Source organism: Otolemur garnettii, unplaced genomic scaffold (genome assembly GCF_000181295.1).
Source record: "Otolemur garnettii isolate 467f Iridium unplaced genomic scaffold, OtoGar3 scaffold00128, whole genome shotgun sequence".
Classification (NCBI taxonomy): domain Eukaryota; kingdom Metazoa; phylum Chordata; class Mammalia; order Primates; family Galagidae; genus Otolemur; species Otolemur garnettii.
This window is the reverse complement of record NW_003852523.1, coordinates 2,357,968-2,372,352: the sequence shown is the minus strand read 5'-3', so window position 1 is coordinate 2,372,352 and position 14,385 is coordinate 2,357,968. Positions and strand designations below refer to the sequence as shown.

The 14,385-nt window shown below is 52.4% G+C and overlaps 1 protein-coding gene across 1 annotated transcript in view; it reads right to left on the bottom strand.

The window, feature by feature from the left end:
• LOC111727879 (high affinity cGMP-specific 3',5'-cyclic phosphodiesterase 9A-like) overlaps positions 1-14,385 on the bottom strand; it is a 38,948-nt gene that overhangs the window by 9,161 nt on the left and 15,402 nt on the right. The gene's annotated exons all lie outside the window — the stretch shown is intronic.

The following is a 14,385-nucleotide window of genomic DNA, read 5'->3' as shown; positions in this document are numbered from 1 at the left end:
AAAAAAAAAAAAAAAAGGCTGCTTTTTCATAGTTGGGTCCCCAGGGCTTGAGGGTGAACGACCAAATCAAAGGGGGGAAGTTAAAATGATCACAAATGATCTTGGGTGGTCAGCTCCATGACGACAGTGTGCATGGCCTGAGTGTCCAGCCACAGCGAGGGAAATGCCCCGTTTGCATCCACACCTGTCATTCAAGGGTCCTGACTCTGAGTCTCAGCTCCAACCCCTGCATGGAGAGGGATGTCAGGAACAGCCAGGAAGGGGCTCCCCGCGGCCGCACAGTGTCTGAACGGGCCACATCAAAGCCTGTCTCCGTCTTGACAGACGCTTCCCTGGACAGTGGCCCTGGCCCACTGCTGCGAATGCCTTCTCCCTGTGTCCATGAGCTCCCAGCGTGGGGGAGTCGCAGGCCTGAGGAGACAGCTATTTTTTGATGCCCAGTGCATCTTTTTTATTTTTATGTTTATTTATTTTTAGTTAAGATTAGTTTGCTTTTTTCTTTACTTGGAAAAAGTGAAATACAGAAACATTTCTCCCCCCAGACTGAGCCTTGCTGTGACTAATGCCACCCTTCGCACTTGCGTCCTTACTCTCGCCTTGCCGGTCACTCCCCTTGGAATCTGCACCAGGGCTGAGGGGTGGTTATGTGTGGTCTGTGTCATCTGTATGGTCCCTGCAGCCTATGACATCGGCTCCACCGCAAGGCGGCTGACGGGGCTCAGCCCTGGTCACGCTTGCCTGGTGCAGTAGTCCCTCAGCAGCCCCCCTTTCACCTCTCCCATCCCCTGGCTCATCATCCCAATGGTGCCACTCTTCTTCCCCAAACTCTGCTGGCTCCTCATGCCCATGGGCATGTCCATCTCCTTGGCTAGGCACCTGTGGTTTCGGGGCTCTAGCCGGAGTCCTCACCACGCGCCCAGCTCCAGCTTCTCTACTCCAGTCTCACAGACACTCCTCCTGACCATCGCCTGCTGCTCTGATCTCCCTCCTCTTAGGTACCCTCCCCCTCTTGCCTCTCATTCCTGGAGAGCAATGGCTGGTCCTCCCGACCGTGGTGCCATCCTCAGCAGAAGCCTCAGTCCACCCCACAGCCTCCCTGGGTGTGTCTGTGGTGGGGAGGCGCTGGGGTCACAACTGTTCACCACTGGGACGGGACCCGGGAGGCTCACTGTGCGTGCTACAAGGGTCATGACCATCCACCCCTGAGACAGGACCCGGGAGGCTCACCTTCCCTGCTGCAGGGCCATGACATCCACCCCGAGACGGGACCTGGGAGGCTCACCTCCCCTGCTGCAGGGCCACGACATCCACCCCTGAGATGGGACCCGGGAGGCTCACCTCCCCTGCTGCAGGGTCACGACATCCACCCCTGAGACGGGACCCGGGAGGCTCACTGTGCATGCTACAAGGGTCATGACCATCCACCCCTGAGACGGGACCCGGGAGGCTCGCCTCCCCTGCTGCAGGGCCACGACATCCACCACTCACCTTGCCTGCAGCAGGTTTACTCTGTGGGGCCCGTTTGCAGCAGGTGGGGCTTACGGGAGAGAAAGGCAAGAAAAACTGCTTCTGTGAACACTCTGATTTGCCTGAGACTTCGGAAAAGAGGGAGGTGGCTGCAAAGGGCCCTGCTGAGGAGGCAGGTGCACCTCACAGTGCGTGTCTGGTCAGAAAAATATTGATTTCTTGGCTCCCAGCTCAGGGATCCTCGTGCAGCAGGTCTGGTGTGGGCCTAAGGAACCTGCATTTGGTTTTACTGGGCTCCTTGGTTTAGAAGCCACCACTCAAAGTTGTGTTTCTAGGGGGTGTCTCCCAGTTGTAGGGTGGCCCTGCAACAGGTGGGGGCCTCGTGGTCCCCAGGCTCTTCCATGTGTGGCCGAGGCAAGTGCTGCCTGCTTCAAGGCCTCAGCCGCGCTCAGCCCTTCCCGTGTGCTGGAGAGTACTTCCTAGTGAGAGACACTTCCGAGGCCGCTCACCCAAGCCCCACTGAAGAACGAAGTGACAGGATCGCTACTGGGCTCCTCTGGGCCTTGGTGACGTTGTTTCAGTGTTTGCTCTCTGCCTAGACAGCCCTTTCTCTTTCTTCTTAGGCTGCTGTAACTCTTAACAACCTAGCAGATTTTTTTTTTGTAATGAAAATGAATCAATTTTGGATAATAAATGCTTTTGACTGCTCTCTCTCCTCAAATTCAGAAACTTTTATGAAGCCTTGACTTCTCACAGCAACCCATTTATTTGCAAAGCGCCCACAAGGACCCCTCCTCCTTCTGCTGTCATGTAAGAGGGGAAGGCTTATGCAACTAAGGCTTGTGGGAGCCGTATTTTCTCAGCTGCTGCGGTGTGACCACAAACTCCTGAGGAGCTGAGTGAGGGCAACTCCACGGAGTCCCTGTCACAAAATCCCCTGCATGAGCCAGGAGGCTGTCAGGGTCCCAGCCTGGCAGATGGGAAGAAGAGCTTTACTTACAGGTAGGCCAGGCCCTGGATATCGTGGGGACCTTGGGAAGAGAGGAGTCTCCCCACTGTTACAAGTCCTGCAGGTGAAATCTGGACAGGATTTTATGCTTGGTTTCTTGCTCAGGATAGCCGATAATAGAGGCTTTTAAAAAATCTGTGATATCTCTTCCAGCAGAACAAACTCACAAAGTCCCATCTGGCACATTGACACTCTTGCCTATAATAACCCTAACCCTAACCCACTCTTGCAAGTAACCCAGTGAGACCAGCCTTATTCTGTGATGGAGAAGAATCTTTCTTTGAGATTATTTTCAACAAAAGGTAGGGAGGCTGTAAGGATATTTTGAATAAGAAAAAAAGTTTACACGGTGTGTGCCCCGTGGAGAATAATGCTGCAGCCATTCCTAAATCCACCTCACTATCCCTCACTCCGCGTCCATTTGTGGTTCTTTGGTTTCACTTTTGAACTGTTGTAACATCTTACCGGTTCCCTCATTCAACTAATGAGCCTTCAACACAGGCTCATTTTATGTCTGAATGAGGGTCTTGATTTTAGCTTTCAGCACTGTTGTTAATGCTAGCAGGACTGATGCCGGAGACAGGCCAGGTGTGGGTAGCACAGGAGCCCCTGTGATGGGAGGGGAGCTTGGACAGCTGCCTTCCCTGCTGGTGTGTGGAAACCAGCCTGGCAGTGGCTTGTGACCAAAGGAAGACCCTGGGAGAATCTGTTCATGGTCGGAATAATCTTTTATCCTATAGCCAGAAACAAGAGCACAAAAAAAGGTTGATAAAATGAAATTTAAAAATGAGATGTGGAGGCAGCCAGATTAACGGAAAGATAAAGACCCTCTACTGCCATCCAGCTAGGAGGCTAATCAGGACTGGCCTTCATCAGCAAGCCCGCAGGTCACCCCAACTCTTTCATGTGGTTTGATTGGCAGGGCCGTGAGATTAAAACGAAAGAGAGAAGCAGATGAGGAGACAGAGGGCCGCTCCTCTGCGGATATGGATCCTTCCTTGTACTCAGCCGGGACTGTGGTGACAGTGGGAGCGTCTTTGTCGGGAAGTCTTGTTCCACCTGCCTGAGAGAACAGCGGTGCCCACCAGGCACCAGCCACAAGCCACGCGCTTCTCTAAGGTGTTTACACAGGAAACTGAGGCACAGAGATGCATGTAGCTCCCGTGCTCAGCCCGCAAGAGACGCGCCAGCACTGCACCCCACCGTAGATCACACATGCTTGACCACAACATGCACTGACCCCGGGTGTCCACCTGCCATTTAACCTCTCTATGCAATCTGGCCTCTTTCTAAACACCAAATTACGGAAGGAGCAGTGGACTCGGGAGTCAGAAGTCCTGTGCTTAACCAGTTATTCCCTTTGTCTGGGGCCTCTCGGTCAACCCTGCAAGCCAAGACTGTAGCCACTGGAGCCTCAGTCTCTGGTTCTGTAAATGGGTTGACAGCATCTGCTGTCTGCCTCCCAGACAATAGGGAGGGGGACACCTTTGAATAGAATTATAAAGAACTCTTCAAAGCACTGCTGGTTTAACACAAAATTCGATTTTATGCCATTTCCACTGTCCATGAATGTCAGGGCCCTGCTGGCTTCACATCTTACGATTCTGTTGCAAGTCTGCAGGAATCTCTCAGTTGCCAAATAGACCCAGGAAAACGTTTTGCTAATTTTGTTTGGGCCCTAACTTCATTTTGGTAGGAACTAGACTGTGTGATTGGCAGGACCTCCGAAGCTGGGCAGGATGGACATCTAACTCCGCTCTTCTGTGCCATTGCTCCCTAGGTTCCCCCCCACCCCCGTCCCGGCCATGCTCACAAATGCACCAGGAAAACTTTCTGCCAAATTTCTTTGGGCCTCTACTTCGTTTTGTAGGAAAATGCAGAGGCTGACCTAAGGCTGCCTGGCCAGTGCCCAATCACACTTGTTCCTGGGACTCTTACTAGGAGACCTGCAGCTGGTGGCCACAGGCATTGTGCTGGGCTGACCACACTGGGTCACCTGAGAGATGACAAAGGAGGGCTAGTCCCCCGGGGGAAGCAGAAGGTGGGGAGCAAGGAGGACACCCCAGATTGGGGCTGTGTCTGGGGCTCATACCCACTGGTCCCCACACGCGCACACAGAACTTTCTGAATTGCATAAGAAACTTTGTTTCTTAGAGTTAAAATCACCACGTACACTTAGAAGAAATGGAGCTAGAGTGTGAGGGGTTGGCAGCAAGGGTGGCCAAACATAGGCCCATAGCCTGAAGACAGGACGGAAGAGTCAGAAGCTGGGGAGAGTCGTTCTGGCTCTGAGACCAGAGGCCATGTCCTGGATCTGGTCCTACGGATCTGTGCTGAGGGGATTCGTGTTCTCCTCTCTGCTCCTGGATGCCCGATCAGAGACTCATGGGGAGACGTGGCGGGGCCCCTCCTGTTCCTGTTTCTGAGCCCGCGCTGTGCAGCCTGCCTGCCACAGACTGGGGGAGAAGAGCAGCTGCTCGGACCACCGGGCAAGGACAAGGGGCCTGGGTCAGTGCTGAGCCCCAGCTCCTGGCAGCAAGAACGGAAGGGTCCCTGTCCTTCAGAAGAGCTTGCCACCAGGTCCCTCCTCCTGGTGAACATGGTGAGATCTGAGCAAAGCTCAGAGGGTGCCGTGAAGGGACGGGAGACGGAGGGACGATGAGGCCGAGAGGTTCACCGCAGTGTTGTGGTTGGGTGACACTGTGTGAATGGGAAGTGGGATGCAACACTGTCATCACAGTCTGGGTGGCCCCAGCGGGTGGGAAGGACCCAGACACCTGTTCTCACACTAGGCACATGAGGTGAGTCAGGGCTCACCTCAGCATCCATGTCCTGAGTCAGGACTGGACCCTTGTCCCCCTCACCCAGGCCTCTGTGGTCAGGAGTGACTTGAGCCTTCCTGCTCCCCTCTCTCTGCTTTCATGGATGTGAAAGGTGCAGAGGTAAGACCAAGGCACCTCCACGCTCCAGTGTGGAGGGGACCGGCCCACGAGATGCTCTGGTGGCCAATCCTTCAGTTCAGCAGCAGAGTCCATGGGGCTGTGGCTGGCAGCTCACTTTACAGCTCTGCCACCCGAGGGGAAGGGGCTGGTGAGCCCCACCCCTCACCTGTGAGCCCTGGTCGGTGCACCTGCTGTCATGCTCGCAGGCCCCATCCCACAGATGGTCCTGGCTGGCACACCGTCTTTCCCTTTGGGGGCTGCAGGGAAATGCTGGTGACACATTAGATGTCCCATTTCATTTTTGTCACATAGCAGCCCGAACTTCTTGAGCTTTTGCAGACACGTTCCCTTCCATTCACTACTTCAGAGTGGCATGTGCTTAGCTATGTGAAAACTATTTTTTTTTCTTTCAGTTTTGGCCAGGGCTGTGTTTGAACCCCCTACCTCCAGCATATGGGGCCAGCACCCTATTCCTTTGAGCCACAGGAGTGCTGCCCTATGTGAAAACTTTTAAGTTTGGAGAAAACCTGGCTTTAAACATCCATCCTCTCCTTTCCTTCCTTTCTTGCCTTTTCATTTTTTATGGTGGCTGAGTCAAGAGCAGGGGGGAGGGAGCGACCCAGGGCTGGGCCTTGGGAGAAGCAGCTCTTGGGAGGGCACTGAGCCGTGCAGGGGCTGAGGCCAGGCAGGTGCATGCAGCTGCCCACTGGGCGCTCTCTCCGTTGGGCTCCAGATATAAAAATGGCTTCTCATTGTCTCTGCCCCATTTACCCTCATCACTGTAGCAGCCACTCGGCCCAAATGTGGCTAGCAGTGGCTGCTAGGAAATAGCCCTCTTCTGAGCAACCAGAGCCCGGGCAGAAGGGCTGGCGATAGCAGAGCTGAGGTCTGCAGCTGGCAGAGACACAGCCAGGCCCTCTCACCCTCAGGGTCCATGTCCAGATCTCCCCCCGTCCACCACACACCACACACCGGAAGGACTGCAGAGCCCAGTTCGTTTTTCTGTTTCTATTTGAGCCACTTCCTTGCAGCTGTGTCAGTTTCTTGCTGCGTTTGTCAATTCTAGTTTGCATGGGCATGAAGTCAGCGGCCGCTGGAGACGGTGTATCCTTGCACAAACGTACGTTGCTACACTATGAAATGCTCCCAGTCCTTGGCAAATAAGGTAACTGGATGGCAGGCAAGGTTTGGGCTGAGTTTGAGAGGCTGGAGGAAAATCCCAGCACCATCACAAAAGAACAGTGTTACCAGGGGACCTGTGGCGCAGGGCTGGGTGGGGGTGTCGGAGGAGGTGCCCCAAAGACAGCACCTCTCCAGCTGCCATCTTCTTTGTCAGGGAGACAATCTCACAAAAGTGATAAACTGAATGGTGTGAGTTTCCTTTCTAAATCACTGAAAACATCTGTGCCATCTTTCAAAATCATTAAAGAAAAAAATGCATGTGGGTTAAGTTGTGCTTTGGGGTTGTTTGCTGTAAAACAGGCAATTACGTTCATTGTTTTGCTGTGACTGCTTACCCTGACTGTGACTTTTTTTATGCAATTGCCTTAGCAACAATTTCACAGAGCTTCTTTGAACTTGGAGTAACCAATCTAGAGAAAAATTTTCCTTGTTATAATTCTTCTAAAGTCTTCCCCCCAATGCTTTTAAGTGGGGCCACTGAAGGTGAGAGCCAACGTCTGGAGATGTGCCCCCTTGCAGGAGGGGGGGGGGCAGGGTGGTGGGATGGGGCAGGAGGGCAGGAGGACAGGGGGGGGCAGGATGGCATGAGGGCGGAGGGCAGGATGGCAGGGGGCAGGGGGGCAGGATGGCAGGAGGTCAGGATGGGGCAGCCCCTCTTTCTCACAAAACTGCCCTTCTGGAGGAGAGCCAGTGGGCTCCACTCCTGTACCTGTGGAGCCAGACAAGAGCTGCATGCCTGGGCCTGTGGAGCTACTGGCCCTCCCTGGGACAGTCACGTGGGCTGTGGATCTCAGCCTCTGTGGATCTTGCATTTCAGCATTAATGCTATGTCTTAATTTTATTTACTCTTGTAACTCAATGATTGTGTTTATAATTTGTAAGTGTCCAACTGACATCTGACTTCTACCAACCAAAGGGGCATTGGTTTCTTTCTTTTCTTTCTCTCCCTCCTTCCCTCTCTTTCTTTCTCTCTCTCTCTTTTTTTTTTTTGCAATTTTTAGCTGGGGCTGGGTTTGAACCCACCACCTCCAGCATATGGGACCAGTGCCCTACTCCTTTGAGCCACAGGTGCCGCCCCTCTCTCTTTCTCTTTTTTTTTGAGACAGAGTCTCATTTTGTCACTCTCAGTAGGGTGCCATAGCATCATAGCTCACACCAACCTCTAACTCAGGTGTCTTCAAACTGTGGCCCTTGGGCCACATGCGACCAACCTAGGACATTTATCTAGCCCACCAGGTGTTTTTGCCGCCGCTGCCTGTCCTGCTTAGCAGCCAACTCATCTGGGGGCCCACAGTCTGGCCCTCCAACGGTCTGAGGGACAGTGAACTGGCCCCCTGTTTAAAAAGTTTGAGACCCCTGCTAACTCTTGGTCTTAAGCAATCCTCTTTCTCAGCCTCCGGAGTAGCTAGGACTACAGGCACTCACCATAACACCTGGCTATATTTAGAGAGGGAGTCTGTCTGGCAGTAGCTCAGACTGGTCTCAAACTCCTGAGCTCAGGAGTCTGTTGGTCTCCAACATCCATCTCTGAAATTCTGTCATTCTAGTGCAGGCTGCTCTCAACTCCTGAGCTCAAGCAATCCACCCGCCTCGGCCTCCTAGAGTGCGGGGATTATAAGTGTGAACCACTGTGTTGGGCCCCAGGAGCACTGATTTCTACAAACAGCCCCACTGGCAAGACATTGAGGGCAAAGTACTGGGGTTAAGCCACTTGGCAGTGCAGGGACACGGAGAGGTATCCCCAGACGCTCTTCAAGGGCAGATGTTAAACCAGCCGTAGTCACAGCAGGGACTGCTCAGCAAGAGGCACCACGCTGCCACACGCAGCAGCGTGGACGGGCCTCGGGGGAGCTGACCCTGCCACACGCAGCAGCGTGGATGGGCCTCGGGGGAGCTGACTGCTGCCACACGCAGCAGCGTGGACGGGCCTCGGGGGAGCTGACCCTGCTACATGCAGCAGTGCGGACGGGCCTCGGGGGAGCTGACCGCTGCCACACGCAGCAGCGTGGATGGGCCTCGGGGGAGCTTGCCAGTAGGAGAAGGCCAGTTTCCCATGGGTACATGTGGGACGATTCTGTGCCTAATATTCTAGAAATGACAGAATTACAGAGATAGAGAACAGATCAGAATTCACCAGGAATTAGGGACAGGGTGGTGGGAATGGGTGTGGATTGGGGGTGTAGAAGGTGGGGTGAGGTGAGGAAAAGGGATCCTCTGCTGATGGAATGTTCTACACCTCGACCGTGGTGGGGGTAAGAGCCTCCTAGGTGACAAAACTACATACACATACTCAGGTGGGTACCAGCGGAATGGAGAGATTTGGGGGGTTGTCTTACTGTCAGTACCCGGGTTGAGATACTGAGCCCTAATTCTCAGGACATGACAGTGGGGACCCTGGGTGGGTGCTCCCAGACCTCTCATATTCTTCCTATGAAACTTATTATCTCCAAGATTATCTGAAATTTTAAAGCAGTAGCACCAGTGTGCAGGTGGGGGAGGGGACCACCCAGAGGGGAGCAGGGTGACAGCATGTGTGGCCCCTGGCTCAGAGTCTTGTCTCTAGGAATAGGTCTCAGGGAGTAATAATGACAAACTGCTAACAAGAGCATGTGCTGAGTGCCAGCGCCCTTCCGGCACTCTCTGTGCATCACGTCATCACGTCTTTACAGCAAGTGGGTCCCCGCCCAGGTCTGTAACCAGATCAGTGCGTTGTGCCGCCGCCCTGTGAGCAGACACGCACTGGGCTGCTGCTCTTGGACTCTTTATTGCAGAGACACGGCAATGAGCTCAATCTCTCATAAACAATGAAGTGACTACATTTCAGTAAGTCCCCATGATGGAACACTACAGGCATTAAAATCACGTTTTGAGGACCATTTAATGCTACATTGCAAACTGCCGCTCACGTGATGCTAAGTGAAAATGACTGGGATGGGAACAAGTATAGAGGAAAGTCACACACATACACACAACACACACGTTTGTACAGGCGCACGAGAAAACACCTGCAAGAGACCCTAAAATGTTAAAAGCCATTTTCTCTGGGTAGGGGGAGAACAAATTATTTTATTTTCTTCCTGATACTATTCTGTATTATTCAGATTTCTTACAATAACTACGTAGGGTTTTCATAACCAAGAAAAAAGTTCTCCAGCTCTCCAAGCTGAGGTTAGAAATTGATAACAGAGCCAGCTTATGAACATGCTGTATCATGCTTATATAAAATTTTCACGGGAGAAAAAGGGTCGTTACCATTTTTATTTGGAAAGAGTACTCTGGCATGAAGCCAAATGGATGAGAAAATTAAATGGCAGTTAACCAGAGGACAGAAATCACAATTTAAATAGCACAGAGCTGGGAGCCATGGGGGGATTGAGGGGAACCAAGAGAAAATCAGAGATGTGGGAAGTCACAGGGGCCTAGGGGAAAAAAAACCAACCAAGAAGGAGGCCAGATCTTCCTGGGAAGGGGATGGGGCAGGCTCTGCAGCCCTGTGCCAGCCACAAGTGCACAGATAGAGCTTGAGGGCTCGTGTGCCTGGTGACACCAGGGCGTGCGGGGGAGGAGGGGAGACAGACACAGCCCCACTCATTTTCTTTCCTGACAGTGCTGCTGAATCCTGGGAGGAAGCCCCATAGCCAGGCCTACTCCCCCAGGGCCAGGACTTGTGCGAGCGCCGCAGAATTTCAAGAGTGTGGTGTCCTCTTGCCGCCCGTAAACCCAGGCACCTCCCCGACTCTGGAAGGGAGGTTTTTGGTGAATAGCAAGGGTGTGAAGTCTGGGGGTTCCCAAGGGCTATGGAAGCCCGGGCACTGGGTCCAGACCAGCAGGGGGCTGACACCCGTTCCTGGTCCTGTGCTGCACTAGGGTAGGTTTGAGGGTATTGGCAGCACAGATTCAGATTTTGTTTCTTCACTTCTATTCTGAATCTAGATGCTGATTACAAAGCAATATACTCAGTGTGTGATAATCTAGACATCGACACATTCAAGGGCAGGCCCATTATCGTTGGGGTCAGGTCCACTCAGCATCTGCTGAGCTGTCCATGGTTGCTGTCCAGACATCTCTGCCCTGGTGGCCAGGCCTATCCACACCTGCAGAGTGATGCAGGCAGCTCCTTCCCTTGCAGCGAGGTGAGGCCATCTCCCTTTGGGGACCTCCATGACAAACTGAAGTGAAGGGGTGCTGAGGCTGATATGAGCGGCAGCTGCCACCCTGAACCCCCGATCCCAAGTATGGCACTCACACGAGAGGCTTCTTTGTTCCCATTGACTCTCTGTTGGGTGCCAGAAACATGAATTTATACAATAAATGGATATTAATAAACATGTTGCTTAATTGCTTAGCTGTTTACATACACATTATATACCAGGCATGTGCAATTAAAAGGGTTCAGTTACTAAAGATGTGCAGATTGCTGCCCTAAACTGTGAGGCCATCGGGCACCAGGCTAGCAGAATGACCTCTGTGACTGAGTGCTCTCAGCTGGCTGCATCCTGACTGGGTGGGCCTTGAGCTGCAAAGCCAGGGCTCCTCCTCCTGTCTCACACCTCCAGGATCGCCCTGGGCGAGTGCGGTGCCATGCACTGCTCCAGAGGTAAGCAGAGCAAAGGTCAGAGATGTGAGTTCAGACTGGTACTTTCTCCTACCAGCTTGACTCAGGACAGATTTCTCAAACTTGCTGGGGCTCTGATTCTTCAGCTACAAAGCAAGACTAATCCAACCTCACTCTTGGGAGTGTCACTGAGATACGGGGCATCGTACACAGTAAGCGCTCAGCGGAGCAGCAGCTGTGACTGCAGAACAGGCCCCGAGTACTCACAGGTCGTCCTTCTCCTCCTCGTCTCTTCAAAGGCTGTTTCACAAGCCAGGACACCAGGACATACAGCCCTGACTCCAGCATGTCAGCATTTCGGGTGATTCACTGGGGTGTGAGGCGTCTTAACTTGGGAGTCCCGTTGCCAAGTGGGCTCTGATTGCTCTCCGTGACCCACTGGCCTCCTGTGCTATGAACCACATCCAACTGTATCCAAAGTGCATGGGGAGCCAAGGTCACATCCATACAAATATGTATCAGTAAGATCAACCGTGCAGGACTGACGGAAAACTGAGCTCTGATGGGTTAAATGATCCATGTGACCCACTCTGCTTAGGGTCACCTCTCCCTTTCTCCAAACATGGCAGAGACACTTTGGAAAGGCAGTCCTTGTGGGAAGACCTGGGTCAGTTCCTCCATACCCCACTGCTGAGCTGGGCTGCCCATCAGCATGTGGTCAGGGGACGCTGGTGCCCAAGCATGCTTGACATGTTCCACGGTTATGAAAAGTGACTGGTGACCAGTGACGCTGCTGCCACTGCCACCACCACCACCAATGGGACTGAGCCCATGCTCAGGCCAGAACTAGAGCCAAGCACCTTACAAGCCCAGTGAGTGACCCGGGTCCTCGTAAGGACCTCTCGAGCTCGGTGTCACTGTCATCCCCACAGATGAGGACACAGGAGAGAAGGAAGAGTCTGTCCTGGACGCAAACTCAGACCCACAGGGCTCCAGCTCTGTGGCCCCAGACCCTCGGCTGAGGTCTGAATGGAGTCAAGGTGCTCTCTGGCCTCTCTGCTGCCCTCACCACCCACAATGGGACGTGCGCTCCTGAATGCTTGTTCTCAAATCATGTACAATTCTGGCTGCATATTCAGAAGAAAGACTCAGGCCACCACAAGGAAAACAAACCAATTCAAATTCCTTTTATTGTCTCTGTCCTAGACTGTGATTCATTATAGCTTTCATAAGCTACCAAGCTTTTACATGAGCTTCCATAAGCTTTTTCTAGCCTCTGTCCACCCTCTAAGCAAACCAGTGCATGTCAGCCTGACCCTGGGATCTCAGGATTCTAAGCTGGACCTGCCCTCAGGAACAGCTGACCCTAGTCCAAGGGTGGGGCTTTGAAGGAGTTAAAAAGCCATTGCCTGAGAACGCATTTAATGTAAACAACACACAAGCTTAGACCAAACCCCAAACTCCACTTTCTATTATTTTTTGTTACCCAAGATATAAACATATGTTCACTGAAGAAAACACTGCAGGCTGTCTGTTTATCCGTCCATCTATGTCACAGGTCGCTATGAAAGCGTAGAGACAGCTGTGCTATGGGCCATCATTTCAGTTCTGAGAAACACAGTCTACAGCGTCCTTTCCCAGTCACTCAGGCAAGTTACAATTTGCTCAGCTGATCGGTGTTGCGGGGAGGGTTTCATTTGTTTCCATCTGCATGAATTTTATGTTTTTTTGCTTTTTTTTTTATATCTCAGAACTTTTGTAACGATCTATGTATATCAGAAATTCAACTCTAATTGTAAATATCAATTTTAACATATTATTCATTCTGTTTCATCTCTTATTTTTGAAATACCTAACAATGTCACAATGGATAACAATTCAGAATGGATAACATAACCATGAGGGGCGGCGGAGGTGGTGGGTTCAAACCCGGCCCTGGGACAAAAACTGCAACAACAACAAAACAAACAGATAACCACGAGGCAATCACTGCTTTTTTGTTTGCTAAAATAAAATCTGGATTCAGCCTCATTTCCCTTTCCAATTTAGGAGATATTTTTTAGGTCATTTCATTTGAAAACGAATACTATGTGTAAAATAATAACAGAAATTACCACTCATTACTATGTGCCAGACATATTACACACAGTATCTTAAAAAAAAAAAAAAAGAACCTTTATACTAGAAAAATGTTCAGATTTGTACAAAAGCAGAGAACAGTGAAATGAAGACTCAGCTACCACCTCCCAGCCACCCGACACACTGCCCTCCTGCAGGGGCTGCACCTGCCCGTCTGCCCTGGCTGGAGGCAGGTTAGAGCTTGTGTTGGGACACCCCACCACCCATCTGCATGCAGTTTAGAGTGGGTCTCTAAACACCAGGCTCAGCACATGGGAGGAAGTTAAGAAGGGCCCCATCCTCTGTCGGGTTGTCATGTATCTTCAGGTCACGTTTTAAGGATCAGAGACAATAGGAGCATGTTCTTCAAACAAATGGCCAGAGAAGCAAAGGGGATGGAGCCCATGGCTAGAAAGAGACTTCAGGAGACCTCACACAACCCAGTGTGGGCCCATCAGGATCCAGACTTGAACACAAGCGTATCTATGTGTGTGAGATCTGTGTGTGGGGTGTGTGTGCGTGTGCCTGAGTGGCAGATCTGTGTGCGGGCTGTGTGTGCGTGTGCCTGAGTGGCAGATCTGTGTGCGGGGTGTGTGTGCGTGTGCCTGAGTGGCAGATCTGTGTGCGGGGTGTGTGTGCGTGTGCCTGAGTGGCAGATCTGTGTGCGGGTGTGTGTGTGCGTGTGCCTGAGTGGCAGATGGGCCTTGCCCTTGCTGAAGCACATGCAGGACCTCTGATCCTCAGAATGCACTTGAAACGCGAGTGCTTTTCGGGACGCTTGGTCTTAGGCAAATACAAAAAGAGGCTCCCCAAACTGTCCCCGCTGCCCTCACAAAGCCTGTAAGGTCATGATGAGATGGAAAGCTAACCAGTGAGCCTGTTGTATGGGCCAGCGGCAGGCTCTGACCTGACTCTTTCTCTAACCTGTGTGGAGCCAGGCAAGTCTCTTCATGTTGCTGGGGCTCCCTATGCTCGCCCACCACACGGGGACAAGGCCAGCTCCACCTGTCTCCGTGGGGCAGCCTGGGCACCAGCTGCAATGCTGGAGGGACCATCTGGTCCCTAGGGTTGACCTTGCCCGGGGAAGCCAGGCCTCCTGGCTCTACCCCCAG